At 51.4% G+C, this 15,708-nt stretch overlaps 1 non-coding gene across 1 annotated transcript; it reads left to right on the top strand.

Moving 5' to 3' along the window:
• Window positions 1-13,549: 13,549 nt before the first annotated feature.
• LOC112135702 (U6 spliceosomal RNA) lies at window positions 13,550-13,656 on the top strand. Its single transcript, XR_002916939.1, has one exon. It is a non-coding gene; the product is annotated as a U6 spliceosomal RNA (small nuclear RNA).
• The last annotated feature ends 2,052 nt before the right edge of the window (window positions 13,657-15,708 follow it).

Below are 15,708 nucleotides of genomic sequence, written 5' to 3'. Positions count from 1 at the left end.
GATGGCTTCCTGATGCTGGGGCATCATGGGCAGCATGGATCTGGGAAGCTCTGGACCCTGAGCCTGTCCCGACATTGGGCCCGAACATCAGGAGGTGCATGGCTATGATAGCCCCATGCCTTGCCCTGTGAAAAAGCCCCATGCTGGAGAAAAACTCAGGCTGTCCGGGGCAAGCAGCCAGAGTTGGGAACAGAGACCAAATGTATGTGTTTGTGCCACTTCCCAGAAGTTCTGAGTAGAGGCCAAAGGTGTTCTGAAGGGTGCCTGCTTTGCATCCTGGAGAGAAAGTCCCAAGCCAGGCCTTGTGACATTTGAAGTCTGTGTCCAAACGTAAATTCCAGTGCCCGTGTGTGGGAGGTGAATAGACGAGGGTGCTTCTTTCCTCTTTGACTTAATTGGGTTACTCGAAATATTCTTTGTCTCTTAAGATTCCTGCCCTCTTCCATCCATTCACAGAAGACAAAGGCTCCAAGGAAGGGGAGCTCATGTCAGGCCTGCTGGGGCAGGAGAGTTATGAGCTGGTGGAGGCTGTGACCCCGTAGTGTGACAGATGGAGCTGTGCAGGTTGTTCCCCAAGCAGGGCTCCTGCCAGCCCTGGCTCGGGGGAGCTGGAGCTCAGTACTTTCTGTGGACAGTGGAGGGGCCGCCCCATTGTACTCTGCTTGGTGGTCTGCATCTGCTGGAACGGGGAGCGGGAGACCCTGATCCATATGGAGTGTGCGTGCCCTGGCAGAGCAAGCATCTGGGGAAAGAGGAGCCGGGGTCATACCTGTTCCGTGGATCCCAGCTGTGGCATGTTGTGGCCTCTCCCCTGTGGGCGGGGGCCCACCTGAGGGTGGTTTTTGCAGCTGTCTTGTCTTTGAGGCCCAAAGAAAGGCAGCACAGCCCTTGGGAAGGGAGAGCAATTTGCCTGGCGAATCACACGGCCAGTTTCCCATGTGACAGAATTCTGCCCCTCAAGTTATTTGTTCCTTGAAGGCTGTGTTTTCATCCCAGTTAGAAACTTCTTGGAATGGCCATCCCCTTGCTGAAGGGTAAATGGCCACAGTTGGAGAGCTTGGGGCCATTCCTTCATCCCTGCTGGTTGAGTGCAGGGAGAGTTGAGGTCTGCACCCATTCCTCCTCCTCCACCTTCACAGTAGCCTGGGCCCTCCACAGCGACTGCGAGGCTCCACACAGTGAGGTGTGGTGTGACTCCTGGGGCTGCCCCATGTTGCTACCACAGCTTCGGCGGGCAGGCGGAGCAAGAGGCACCACCGCTGAGCAGTAGACAGTCCAGAGCCTGGGATGGACTGAAAGGGACTATGTCCCCAGGGGGAGGGACGCCACTCACCAGATGGTTTCTGCCGCCGGCTTTGAAGGTAGTTCAAACTAGGGGGCAGGCTTTTCTAGTTTTGGCTAGAATACTCCCTCCCCAAGTGCAACAGAGGTTGTTCTATACCCCTGAGGACAGACGGGGTCTGGGGAGAAGGGGATGTGTTGCTGCCGAGCCTGGCGAACTAATGTGGCGTTACTCCCAATCTAAGGATAAATGGCCAGTGCCATGGCTCACGCCTGTAGCCCCAGCACTTTGAGAAGCTGAGGTGGGAGGATTGCTTTAGGCCAGGAGTTTGAGACCAGCCTGGGCAACATAGTGAGACCCTGTCTCTAAAAAAAAATATTTTTTGATTAGTTGGGCCTGGTGGCAGGCATCTATAATCCCAGCTACTTGAAAGGCTGAGGCGGGAGGATTGCCTGAGCCTAGGACTCTGAGGCTGCAGTGAGCCATGATTGTGCCAGTGCACTCCAGCCTGAGTGACAGAGCAAACAAGACCCTGTTCTTAACAACAACAACAAAAAAATTGCAGTCATTGTAATCTCAGCACTTTGGGAGGCCTAGGCAGGCAGATCACTTGAGGCCAGGAGTTCGAGACCAACCTGGGCAACATGGTGAAGCCCCGTCTCTACTAAAAATAAAAAAATTAGGCTGGGCACGGTGGCTCACTGCTGTAATCCCAGCACCTTGGGAGGCCGAGGCGGGTGGATCATGAGGTCAAGAGATTGAGACCATCCTGGCCAACAGGGTGAAATCCCGTCTCTACTAAAAACATAAAAATTAGCTGGGCGTGGTGGCGCATGCCTGTGTTCCCAGCTACTTGGGAGGCTGAGGCAGGAGAATCGCTTGAACCTGGGAGGCGGAGGTTGCAGTGAGCCGAGATCACGCCATTGTGCTCCAGCCTGGTGACAGAGTGAGACTCTGTCTCAAAAAATTAGGCCGGACGCAGTGGCTCCCACCTGTAATCCCAGCACTTTGGGAGGCTGAGGCAGGCGGATCACGAGGTAAAGAGATCGAGACCATCCTGGCCAACATGGTGAAACCCTGTCTCTACTAAAAATACAAAAATTAGCCAGGCGTGGTGGCACGTGGTGGAGAATCGCTTGAACCCGGGAGACGGAGGTTGCAGTGAGCTGAGATTGTGCCATTGTACTCCAGCCTGGGCGAAGAAGCAAGACTCCATCTCAAAAAAAGAAAAAAAAATTAGCTTAGGGTGGTGATGTGTGCCTGTAATCACAGCTACTTGGAAAGCAGAGGCTGCAGTGAGCCGAGATCGCCCCATTGCACTCCAGCCTGGGTGACAAAGCAAGACTCTCTCAAAAAGATAAATTGAGAGTGAAAAGTAACTTGCTCATGGGCCTCGTAGTAAATGGCAGAGCCAAGATTTGAACACAGCGTAGGAGGTGTTATCCCCATTTCACAGTTAGGTAACCTGCAGCTTGGGAAAGAAGAGACAGGAGCAAGCCAAGGACACCCACAGCTGTGTGCCTGACTAGGTCCTTTCCCTCCCTATGCTGCCCTGCCCCCACGGCAGCTGTGAGAGGCCCAGCTTCTTCCTGAGTGGGAGCTCTGGGCCCCAGAGGCCCCTCCCGCCCCACCTTGCTATTCCTGGTGCTGGGGACAAGGATGGTGTCTCCTGCTTCTGGCCTGCAATGCCAGGGTATTATGCAGTGCTGCCCTGGACAGGACGTTGGTTTCTGTGATTCCATCTACGTTCCTGGATTCCTACTATGCTAAACTGAGCAAAAAGAACCTTCAAACCTGTATTGGGGCTTTAGGAGTCGGCTGTGGGTCTTTTTTTTTTTTTTTTTTTTTTGAGACAAGATCTCTGTCGTCCAGGCTGGAGTGCGGTGGCACAATCAGCTCACTGCAGCCTCAACCTCCTGGGCTCAAGTGATCCTCCCACTTCAGCCTCCTGGGTAGCTGAGACTACAGGCACACGCCATCACACCCAGCTAATTTTTGTATTTTTAGTAGAGACAAGGTTTCACCATGTTAGCCAGGCTGGTCTCAAACTCCTGAGCTCAGGTGATCCGCCTACCTCAGCCTCCCAAAGTGCTGGGATTACAGGCGTGAGCTCCCAAGCCTGGCCCTGCTGTGGAGTGTTAATTCTATTAAGGTGAACATTTAATAGTCCCCTACGGACTGGCAGGGCTGGGGCTGAGGTCACATCATGTGGCGCTGGTGCTTAGTGCAGGCCACCCCAGTGCTGGAGGGAGGAGGCCCTGAGAAATGGGACCAGGCTGGGAGCCTCCTAACGGATGGAGGCTGTTTGACTCAGAGCAGGGTTTGGTAGGCCACAGCTGGGAGATCGGGAGCAGGGTGAGAGCCAGCTGTGGCTGATCTGGCTGTTGAAAGCCAGGCCCTGCACCTCTCTGGGGTCATGCTCTGATACAGGATGGCTCTGTTGCAGCAGGTGAGGCTGATGGGTGGCCTGGACAGTAGTGGCTCCTGTCCGGCTCCCCGGCCCTGAGCCCCTCAGTGGTGACAAAGACTAGGCAGCCACATCCACTGAGGATCGTAGTGAGGTCTCAAGCCGCCAAGTGCAGGCACTATGGATGGCAGCACAGGCCCTTGAAGTTGGTCATGTTGTGGAACTGCCCCTGTGCCTAGCTCGATGCCTGGCAGGTGGGCCACACAGGGGTGTCACATGTGGGAGCTGTGGGGGGACCACTCCTGTGGCGGCCCCTCTCCTGAATGTTGGATATATGGGATGGGGAAAGGTGGGGCATGTGGCTGGAGGGGTCCAGGGATGGGGCTCTCAGGCTAGGGCCCTCTGAGGGTCCTGGCAGTGAGACTGGTGTCCAGGAACATGAAAAGGAGTGGGGACCTGCCCTAAGCTGATCAGGGGTCTAGAGGCAAGAGAGGCCCATGGGTATTGGAGCTATGAGCCCAGGCTAGGGGCTCAGAAGGCAGAGGGGCCTGGATGTGGTTCACAGGCTGGTAGGGGCGAGGCTGGGGGCCAGCCCATGATGGAGGGAAACGTGGCCTGAGAAGCCAGTCTTCACCAAGCTGGAGCCATGGTCCCACACGGGTGCAAACACAGTGATCTCGCCCTCATCACACAGGGCCGCTGGCTGTGGGCTGCGTTCCAGAAGGGGTTAACCACCACAGGCTCTCGGCAGGCCCCGCCCAGCCCTCAGCTTACACCCTTCCCTCCCTCTGCTGGAACCCTGGGGTGGCCCAGCCAGGACAGCTGTGCCTGCCTAGAGAGCAACCCCTCCATCCCCAACCCCGCCCCTGACAGCTGTGTCTGGGCCTGCACCCTGGACGCCTGGCAACAGCTGTGCCCCAGGAAGAGCAGACGCTCCTCTGGGACCCTTGTCTCTGTCCCGCCCCCTCCCTTGACCGTTGCCTGGTTAGGTTTCCCAAACTAGCTCTTCCGATGATGCCGTCTCTCCCTCCACCTTCTCCTGGACTTTGCATTAGCGCCCCCATTTCGCAGATGGGGAAGCTAAGGCCCACGGAGGAAAAGGTACATTCTCGAGGTACCCAGCACCCCCGCGTTAGGCCTGTATCTCCTTCCCCGAGGCCCTTGTTCACCCTCCACCTCTGGGCACTGGGCCCTTCCTGCAGCTTCACTAGAGTCCCCTGCTGCTGCCGTCACCCCAAGAGTCATTGCCCGCAGGCAGATGAAGAGGCCCCAGCTGCCCTCTGAGAGCACAGGGCTGGCTTCTTTGCACCCTCACCCTGCAGCCCTCTCTGGCCAGCCCCAGGGCTCAGTGCCTGGCACCCACCTGATGTGCCAGGAGGAGAGACCAGGCCAGGTAGGGAAACTGGAGACCCAAAACTCAGGTTCTCACCAGCTCCAGATCAGATGCTTTGGGAGGTGGCAAGCTCTGGAAAGTGTGCAGAGGAGGGGCGGCTGAGGGTTCTTACCTACTGTCCCCTCAGGACTGGGGTGCAGCTCCCTCCCCAGGCCTCGCAGTTCCATATTTGGACCAAGAGCAGCTGCTGGACCAGAGCCTTTCATGGACAGAGGGCCAGGCCTGGGCTGGGGAGACCCAGTGTTTGTCCAGGCCATGTGTAAGCAGTGGGTTTGGGGGCCGCCTCTGGGGTGGGGCACCTGGTATGACAGTCAGTGAGAGGAGACCTGGACCAGCTCCCTTACCCACTCCAAGGCTTGAGATCTATCCCTAGTGCCCCATTCAGAAGGGAACAGGTTGAGCCCGGGGATCAGAGAGACCAAGGGCTCAAGAGACTTAGGCCTCACCCCTTAGTAGGGAGGGACTCCCTAGCAAGCAGTTGGAGCGTGGGGGCAGTCCCAGGTGGGGGAACTGAGCTCCCTGTCTGCAGGCAGCACGGCAGCTGTCCAGGGTGATAGAGGGGGTCCCTGTCCTGTGGAAGGTTCCTGTCACAGAGAGCCTGTCACCACATGAGGCACACCTCCCTCACTGGACCAACAAACCCCCCTCTCCTTGTTCATTTATTTTATTATTTTGAGATGGAGTCTTGCTCTGTCGCCCAGCTTGGAGGGCAGTGGTGCGATCTCAGCTCACTGCAACCTCTGCCTCCTGGGTTCAAGGGATTCTCCTGCCTCAGTCTCGTGAGTAACTGGGACTACTGGTGTGTGCCACCACGCCCGGCTAGTTTTTGTATTTGTAGTAGAGATGGGGTTTCACCATGTTGGCCAGGCTGGTCTCGAACTCCTGACCTCAGGTGATCTGCCCACCTCGGCCTCCCACAGTGCTGAGATCACAGGCGTGAGCTACTGCACCCGGGCTTGCTTACTTTTAAGCAGTAAGAATTGCCCTAGGCTGGGCATGGTGGCTCTTGCCTGTAATCCCAGCACTTTGAGAGGCCAGAGCGGGTGGAATGCCTGAGCTCAGGAGTTCAAGACCAGGCTGGGCAACATGGTAAAACCCTGTCTCTTCGAAAATACAAACATTGTTTTGTAATATATTACAAAATATATACAAAAAAGTATATTATTGTAATATACAAAATTTTTTTTTAATACAAAAATATATACTCTGCCCAGGTGGGAGGATCATTTGAGATTAGGAGTTTGAGACCAGCCTGGGCAACATAGCGAGACCTCATCTCTACTAAAAATAAAAAATTAGCCAGGTATGGTGTCAAGCGCCTATAGTCCCAGCTGCTCAGGAGGCTGAGGCAGGAGAATTGCTTGAACCCAGGAGGCAGAGGTTGCAGTGAGCTGAGATCTTGCTACTGCACTGCAGCCTTGGCAACAGAGCGAGACCCCATCTCCAAAAAAAGAAAATGAGAATTGCCTTATATGGAATCTTGGAAATACAGTAGAGAAAGACCAAAAATCACCTACTTTCCCGCCACTATCTAGAGAACACTATTGGTCACGATTTGTATGTGTCCTTCTAGATTTTTACATGCATATCTATTTCTCTATTTGTCTTTATTTTAGCAAAACAAGATCATATGCTTTTTCTTGTCTATTTTTATTGTTATTTTATTTATTTATTTATTTTGAGACAGGGTCTTGCTGTGTCGCCCAGACTGGAGTGCAGCGATGCGATCTGGTCTCACTGCAACCTCCACCTTCTGGGTTCAAATGATTCTCCTGCCTCAGCCTCCTGGGTAGCTGGGACTACAGGCACACACCACCACGCCTGGCTAATTTTTTTATTTTTAGTAGAGACGGGGTTTCACCATGTTGGCCAGGCTGGTCTCGAACTGCTGACTTCAGGTGATCTTCCCGCCTTGGCCTCCTGAAGTGCTGGGATTACAGAGATGAGCCACTGCACCCAGCCTGGCCTTATTTTTAAAATTTATTTATTTGTTTTGAGCCAGAGTCTCTCTCTGTCACCCAGGCTGGAGTGCAGTGGCATGATCTGGGCTCACTGCAGCCTCTGTCCCCCAGGTTCAAGTGATTCTCCTGCCTCAGCCTCCTGAGTAGCTGGGATTACAGGCACCTGCCACTGTGCTGGCTAATTTTTGTATTTTTAGTAGAGACGGGTTTCACCATCTTGGCCAGGCTGGTCTTGAACTCTTGACCTTGTGATTCACCTGCCTTGGCCTCCCAAAGTGCTGGGATTACAGGCATCAGCCACTGCACCCAGCCTGGCCTTATTTTTTTGAGACAGGGTCTCACTCTGTCATCCAGGCTGGATTGCAGTGGCGCAATCATAGCTCACTGTAGTTTCACCCTCCTGGGCTCAAGCGATGCTCCTGCCTCAGCCTCCCAAGTAGCTAGGACTACAGGTTCGCGCCACCATGCCCAGCTAATTTTTTGTTTTTAGTAAAGACAGGAGTCTCGCTATGTTGCCCAGGCTGGTCTCGAACTCCTGATCTCAAATGATCCTCCCACCTGGGCCTCCCAAAGCATTGGGATTACAGGTATGAGCCACTGCATCTGGCCTGTCTTGTCAAAAATTTTTAAAGTTTTTAATTGAAGTGTAGCATACATACAGAAAAGTGCACAAAACGTGAAAGTCCCACCACTCACAATGGACTCATCACTAAGTGAACAGGGTGACCAGCATCCAGAAGCCAATGATGCCTCCTCTTGGCCCCCTGTCTTCCCTCTTGCCCTGGGGTCCCCACCACCTGACTCCCACCTCATGACTCAGACCTGCTTGCTGTTGGGCTTTGCATAAATAGAAGCATGCAGCCTGTGCTCTTTCAGGCCTGGCCTCTCCCCTCAACATTGTGGGCTCCATCCGTGCTGCAGCTGGAGTTTGTTCATTTTCGCTACTCTGTCACGTTTCATTGTATAAATGCACCACACAGTCTCACTGCTCTTTTGTTGAAGGACTGTGCCTGGATTCTGGGAAGGGTTGGTTGCTGGGAGGGATGGGGAAAGAGCAGAGACTTTGGTATTAATCCAACAGACAGACCTAGGTGCAAGCCCTGCCTGGCACTAGCAGACTCAGTTGCATTATGGAACTTGTCTGCCAGCCTCTCTTTCCTCCACTCTGATAGGGGTTCTGAGAGAAATGCATCACAGAGGCCTGAGGAAAGCCCTGGAACAGAGCACGAACAAAAAGTTCAGTTTCCCAGCGCCAGAAAGTCCCCATCGCCTCCTAGAGTATCTCCAGGCCCCTTGCCTGTGTTGGGGCTCAGGACACACCGCTCCAAAATGTGACTGTAGGAGACCAGAATATCCCACCCTGAAATATGCTACTTTGGCATATTTTGAGCTGGTTATTCAGAGAAACTGCAGACATAAGAGAAGCTCTGAAAAGCTAACCTTTTTAATGTTTTAATCTTTTTGTGTGTGTGAGACACAGTTTTTTGCTCATTGTCCAGGCTACAGTGCAATGGCCTGATCTCAGCTCACTGCACCCTCTGCCTCCTGGGTTCAAGCAATTCTCCTGCCTCAGCCTCCTGAGTAGCTGGGACTACAGGTACTCGCCACCATGCCCAGCTAATTTTTGTATTTTTAGTAGAGATGGGGTTTCATTCACCACGTTGGCCAGGCTGGTCTTGAACTCCTGACCTCAGGTGATCTGCCCACCTTGGCCTCCCAAAGTGCTGGGATTACAGGTGTGAGCCACTGTGCCCGGTCCTTTTTAAGAAAAAAGCATTTTTATCTGAGGACAGTAAATCAATCCTATCTATCTATCTATCTATCTATCTATCTATCTATCTATCTATCTATCTATCTATCTAATCTATCTATCTAATCTATCATCTATCTATCTATCTATCTAAGACGGAGTCTCGCTCTATTGCCCAGGCTGGAGTACAGTGGAGTGATCTGAGCTCACTGCAACCTCCGCCTCCCAGGTTCAAATGATTCTTCTGCTTCAGCCTCCTGGGTAGCTGGGACTACAGGTGTGTGCCACCACACCTGGCTAATTTTTGTATTTTTAGTGGAGATGGGGTTTCACCATATTGGCTAGGCTGGTCTTGAACTCCTGACTTGAAGTGCTGGGATTACAGGCATGAGCCACCACTCCCAGCCTAAGGAATGTAAATCTTTTTAATTACTAGGCCCAGAGAGATATTAACATGAGACAGTAATTAATCTTTTGAGCTATGTGTTCATCTCTTGAAACTGCTTACTGTTGCCACAAGTAGCTACACAGTAACCTAACAGTGCCACGCCCGACACTATAACCCATACCCTATAATGTAGCACTAATCAGCCTCATTTCTATAAACCAATAATTCCTTACAAACAACATTGTGTTACAGGAAAGGAGTCCCAATCCAGACCCCAAGAGAGGGTTCTTGGACCTCCCGCAAGAAGTAATTTGGGGCGAGTCCATAGCATAAAGCGAAAGTAAGTTGTTTAAGAATGGAAAGGAGGCTGGGTGCGGTGCCTCATGCCTGTAATCCCAGCACTTTGGGAGGCCAAGGCAGGCAGATCACGGGATCAGAAGTTCGAGACCAACCTGATCAACATGATGAAACCCCGTCTCTACTAAAAATACCAAAATTAGCCATGCGTGGTGCCATGCGCCTGTAATCCCAGATACTCGGGAGGCTGAGGCAGAAGAATTGCTTGAACCTGGGAGGCAGAGGTTGCAGTGAGGCGAGATTGCGCCATTGCACTCCAGCCTGGGTGACAGAGTGAGACTCATATCAATCAGTTTAGGCTGGGCGTGGTAGCTCATGCCTGGAATACCAGCACTTTGGAGGCCAAGGCAGGTGGATTGCTTGAGGCCAGGAGTTTGAGACCAGCCTGACCAACATGGTGAAATCCCATCTCTACTAAAAATACAAAAATTAGCTGGGCGTAGTGGTGCGTGCCTGTAATCCCAGCTACTCAGGAGACTGAGGCAGGAGAATTGCTTGAACCTGGGAGGCAGAGGTTGCAGTGAGCTGAGATGGCACCACTGCACTCCAGCCTGGGTGACAGAGCGAGACTGTCTCAAAAAAAAAAATAATAATAATAAATACATTTGGGCTGGGCATAGTGGCTCACGCTTGTAATCCCGCACTTCGGGAGGGCGAGGTGGGCGGATTGCCTGAGGTCAGGAGTTTGAGAGCAGTCTGGCCAACCTGGTGAAACCTCGTCTCTATTAAAAATACAAAAAAAAACTAGCCAGCCATGGTGGCATGCACCTGTAATCCCAGCTACTCAGGAGGCTGAGGGAGGGGAATCGCTTGAACCTGGGAGGCAGAGGTTGCAATGAGCCAAGATCGTGGCACTGCTCTCCAGCCTGGGCGATAGAACAAGACGCCGTCTCAAAAAAAAGAAAAAAATGCCTAACCTATTGAGAGTGCAGCCCGACAGGTCTCAGCTTTATTTTACCCAGCCCCTACTCAAGATGGAGTCTCTGTGGTTCAAACACCTCTGACAATTGTATTGGCTCACTCCCTGTCCCCCCTTTTGTTACTTTATTATTATTATTATTATTTGAGACAGGGTCTCACTCTGTCACTCTTGCGGTGGCATGATCATGGCTCACAGCAGCCTCTATCTCCCAGGCTCAAGCAATCCTCCCACCTCAGCCTCCCAAGTAGCTGGGACTACAGACACTCGCATGTCACTTTGTCCCAGCACTTTGGGACATTATTATTTTTTTGTAGAGACAAGGGTTTTACTTTATTGCTTAGTCCGGTCTTGAACTCCTGGTTTCAAGCGATCCTCCTGGCTTCCTATCCTACTTTTTTGCCTTTAAAAATCCACTTACAGGCCAGACACGATGGCTCACCCCTGTAATCCCAGCACTTTGGGAGGCCAAGGCAGGCGGATCACGAGGTCAGGAGATCGAGACCATCCTGGCTAATACGGTGAAACCCTGTCTCTACTAACAATACAAAAAAAAAAAAAAAAAAAAAATTAGCCGGGCATGGTGGCGGGCGCCTGTAGTCCCAGCTACTCGGGAGGCTGAGGCAGGAGAATGGCCTGAACCTGGGAGGCGGAGCTTGCAGTGAGCTGAGATCGCCCCACTGCACTCCAGCCTGGGTGACAGAGCGAGACTCTGTCTCAAAAATAAATAAATAACTAAAAAATACAAAAATCAGCCAGGCGTGGTGGTGGGTGCCTGTAATCCAAACTACTTGGGAGGCTGAAGCAGGAAAATGGCTTAAACCCGGGAGGCGGAGGTTGCAATGAGTCGAGATGGTGCCATTGCACTCCAGCCTGGGCAACGGAGCCAGACTCTGTCTTAAAAAAAAAAAAAAAAAAAAAAAATCCAGTTACAACTGCTGCTAATCAGAGTGTATATTCAGGATAACTTGATTCTATGCTCTCAGGTTATAATCATCAAACTTGGCCCAAATAAGCTCTCTGCTTATGTTAATTTTGTTTCAGCTTCTTCCTTTTAGGTTGCTATTTTGTAATTTACATGCATAATGGAAATTATATTACTCTTACATTGGTAAGAGTATCTTACATCAGGAAGAGGGCTACTCCAGACAACCTTTTTTTTTTTCTTTTTTTTTTGAGACAGAGTCATGCTCTGTCGCCAGGCTGGCGTGCAGTGGCGCGATCTCAGCTCACTGCAACCTCTGCCTCCCAGTTTCACGTGATTCTTCTGCCTTGGCCTCCCGAGTAGCTGGGACTATAGGCACCTGCCACCACACCCAGCTAATTTTTTGTATTTTTAGTAGAGATGGGGTTTCACCATGTTGGCCAGGATGGGCTCAATCTCTGGACTTCGTGATCTGCCCATCTCAGCCTCCCAAAGTGCTGGGATTACAGGTGTAAGCCACCAAGCCCGGCCCAGACAACTTTGATCACGGGAGACTTCATCTGTGTAACAAGAAAGCCTTTATTCACCCTACACATCCTCCCCTCACCCTCATAACCCCTGAGAACTCCCATCCCCAGTTTCTTTCTGTAGCTCAGGATGCTATATAAGCTTCAGTCATTTGACCCTTCGAGCTACATGTTTTTTGGTACTCCCTTGTGTATGTGTATTAGGGTTCTCTAGAGGGACAGAACTAATAGGATATATGTATATAAAGGGGAGTTTGTTAAGTATTAACTTACATGATCACAAGGTCCCACAATAGGCTGCCTGCAAGCCGAGGAGCAAGGAGAGCCAGTCTGATTCCCACAACTGAAAAACTTGGAATTTGATGTTTGAGAGCAGGAAGCATCTAGCGTGGGAGAAAGCTGTAGGCTGGGAGGCGAGGCCAGTCTTGTCTTCTCATATTTTTCTGCCTGCTTTATATTCTAGCCCCACTAGCAGGTGATTAGATGGTGCCCACCCAGATTGAGGGTGGGTCTCCCTTTCCCAGCCCAGACTCAAATGTGAATCTCCTTTGGCAACACCCTCACAGACACACCCAGGATCAATACTTCATATCCTTCAATCCAATCAAATTGACACTCAGTATTAACCATCATAGTATGCATCTAATTAGAAATGGTTTTTCACCTGTTGATCTGTCTTTTTTTTTTCTTTTTTTTGTTTTTTGAGATGGAGTCTCGCTCTGTCGCCCAGGCTGGAGTTTGTGATCCAGTGGCGTGATCTCCGCTCACTGCAAGCTCTGCCTCCCAGGTTCACGCCATTTTCCTGCCTCAGCCTCCCAAGTAGCTGGGACTACAGGCGCCCGCCACCACGCCTGGCTAATTTTTTTGTTTTGTTTTGTATTTTTAGTAGAGACAGGGTTTCACCGTGTTAGCCAGGATGGTCTCGATCTCCTGACCTTGTGATCCACCCACCTCGGTCTCCCAAAGTGCTGGCATTATAGGCGTGAGCCACCGTACCCGGCCTGATTTGTCTTAAGTCAATTTAGTTCATAGTCCAGCCAAAGAACCTAGAGGGGTGGAGGGAAGCCATTTTTCTCTTGCCTACGCCTGACTGTGCTCTAATTGGGGAGTTATTTGTTTGTTTCCCAGTGCCAGACAAGCCCAGGAGGGCAGCAGGGAGGTCCTTGCCCCTTCCTTCTCCCAGTGGCAGCCAGCTGGGGCCTGGGCCTCTTAACCCTGTGCCCCTAGTGATCGGGAAGGGAGTTTAGAAGCATCTGTCCTGGGCTGTTTGCTAGGGCTCAGTACAGGGCAAGAACAGGGACCTGGTGGTTGTGGGTGGGGTTGGGCTGAGATTGCTAAGAATGGGGCCGGGCACGATGGCTCACGCCCGTAATCACAGCACTTTGGGAGGCTGAGGCAGGTGGATCACTTGAGGTCTGGAGTTTTGAGATCAGCCTGGCCAACATGGTGAAACCCTGTCTCTACTAAAAATACAAAAATTATCCAGGTGTGGTGGTGTGCGCCTGTAATCCCAGCTACTGGGGAGGCTGAGGCAGGAGAATCACTTGAACCCAGGAGGCAGAGTTTGCAGTGAGCTGAGATGGTACCACGGCTCACTAGCCTGGGCTACAGAGCGAGACTCTGTCTAAAAAAAAAAAAAAGTGCTCGCTTCGGCAGCACATATACTAAAATTGGAACAATACAGAGAAGATTAGCATGGCCCCTGTGCAAGGATGACACGCAAATTCTTGTAGTGTTCCATATTTTTTGAAGGGATTACAAACCAAGAGATACAAGTGGCTTCTAGAAATTAGAAAAGAAAAGGTAGTGGATTCTGCCCTGGAGCCGCGACAAGAAATACTGGCCTTCTGACATCTTGATTTTATATTTCTGATCTTTAGAACTGTAAGAAAATGAATTTGTGTTGTTGTAAGCCAAAAGCAAACAAACAAAAAACTAGAATGGGGTGGGGAAGGTGAGGGAGCAATGAAGAGGGATGAGCTTGGGGCCTGGGAACACATCCCTCCAGAGGAAGCTCAGACACAGCTCCCCTTCTAGGGCACCCTGAGTTCACTGCAACCTTGCTGTGACACCCCGCCGCCCCGCACCACCCATGGGCTGAGGTTTCTCTTCCAAAGCTCCTGTTTCTCAATCTCTTGCCACCCCATCGCCACCCCCTGCCACAGCCTTTGATGTTATTAACCTCAGTGTCAAAACTGGAACTTCTGGGAAGTCCACCTCTGCAGCAGCATGTGTGGTGGCTGAAAGCATGGGTTTTGGAGGCAACAGAACTGCCCTGTAATCCTGGCAAGGCAGCCTTGTAGCTTCATGATCTTGATCAAGTCACCTGACCCTTCAGGCCTATTTCCTCATTTGTAAAAAATTTGAAGTAGGGCAGGCGCAGTGGCTCCCGCCTGTAATCCCAGCATTTTGGGAGGCCATGGTGGGAGGATTGCTTGAGCCCAGGAGTTCAAGACCAGCCTGGGCAACATAGTGGGACCCTGTCTCTGCAAAAAATAGAAAGTTAGCCAGGTATGGTGGTGTGTGCCTGTAGTCCCCAACTACTCGGGAAACTGAAGCAAGAGGATCACTTGAGCCTGGGAGGTCGAGGCTGCAGTGAGATGTGGTCATGACACTTCACTCCAGCCTAGGCAACAGAGCAAGACACTCTCTCAAAATAAAATAATTGAAATAATAATAGCATCTATTGCATGACATTATTGTAAACCTGGAATGAGATTGTACCATTAAGACCTGGCCCAGTGGCTGGTCCCACACCCCCTTTCCTCGTATGCCTTGTACCTAGTTCAATACTGTTCAGCCTCCTGCAGTTTATAAACATTCTGAGTGTCTGGTTGGAAACAGTGGTGAACCAACACAGGCTCTGCCCTCAGGTGGCCCCTAGTCTTGATGGAGACCCACCATGTGGGGCAGGGCTGACAGGTGTTACTGGGCACAGAGGAGACACGGGCTTGGGGTGGCCAGTGAAGGCATCCTGAGTAGTCCCACCCCACATATCTTCCTAGCACATCATGGTTTTATTTTCACCGTGACACTTACACAGTAATTTCTAATTAAGTGCCTGTTTATTGTCTGTTTTTTCCCTCCAGAATGTCAGCTTTGTGACAATAAACTTTATCCACCTCGTTTATACTGGTGCCTATAATAGTTCCTAACACACAGTAGAGGCTAATAAATATTCACTGAGTAAAGTAAGTGGTATCATTAACTGGAAGCCAGGAAGCAGGAGTTAGCATGGTGAAAAAGGCAGCCTGGATAGGAGCTGAAAAAATGAACATAAAATGCAGAAGCAAGGCCAGGCACAGTGGCTTATGCCTGTAATCCCAGCACTTTGGGAAGCTGAGGCGGGCAGATGACATGAGGCCAGGAGTTCAAGACCAGCCTGGCCAACATGGCGAAACCCTGTCTCTATTAAAAATGCAAAAATTAGCCAGTTGTGGTGGCATACACCCGTAATCCCAGCTGCTTGGGAGGCTGAGGCAGGAGACTCGCTTGAGCTAGGGAGGTGGAGGTTGCAGTGGGCCGAGATTGCACCACTGCACTCCAGCCTGGGTGACGCATGTCTCAAAACAAAAACAAAACCCAAAGTGCAGAGGCAAGGCCAGGCGCCGTGGCAAACGCCAGTAATACCAGCACTTTGGGAGGCTGATCTGGGTGGATCGCTTCAGCTCACAAGTTTGAGACCAGCTTGACTAACATAGCAAGACCCCCCTCCATCTGTACAAAAACTACAAAAATTAGGCTGGGCGCTGTGGCTTATGCCTGTAATCCCAGCACCTTGAGAGGCCAAGGTGGGTGG

The sequence above is a fragment of the Pongo abelii genome, chromosome 9 (genome assembly GCF_028885655.2).
Source record: "Pongo abelii isolate AG06213 chromosome 9, NHGRI_mPonAbe1-v2.0_pri, whole genome shotgun sequence".
NCBI classification, from domain to species: domain Eukaryota; kingdom Metazoa; phylum Chordata; class Mammalia; order Primates; family Hominidae; genus Pongo; species Pongo abelii.
This window is presented reverse-complemented; position numbering and strand designations above follow the sequence as displayed.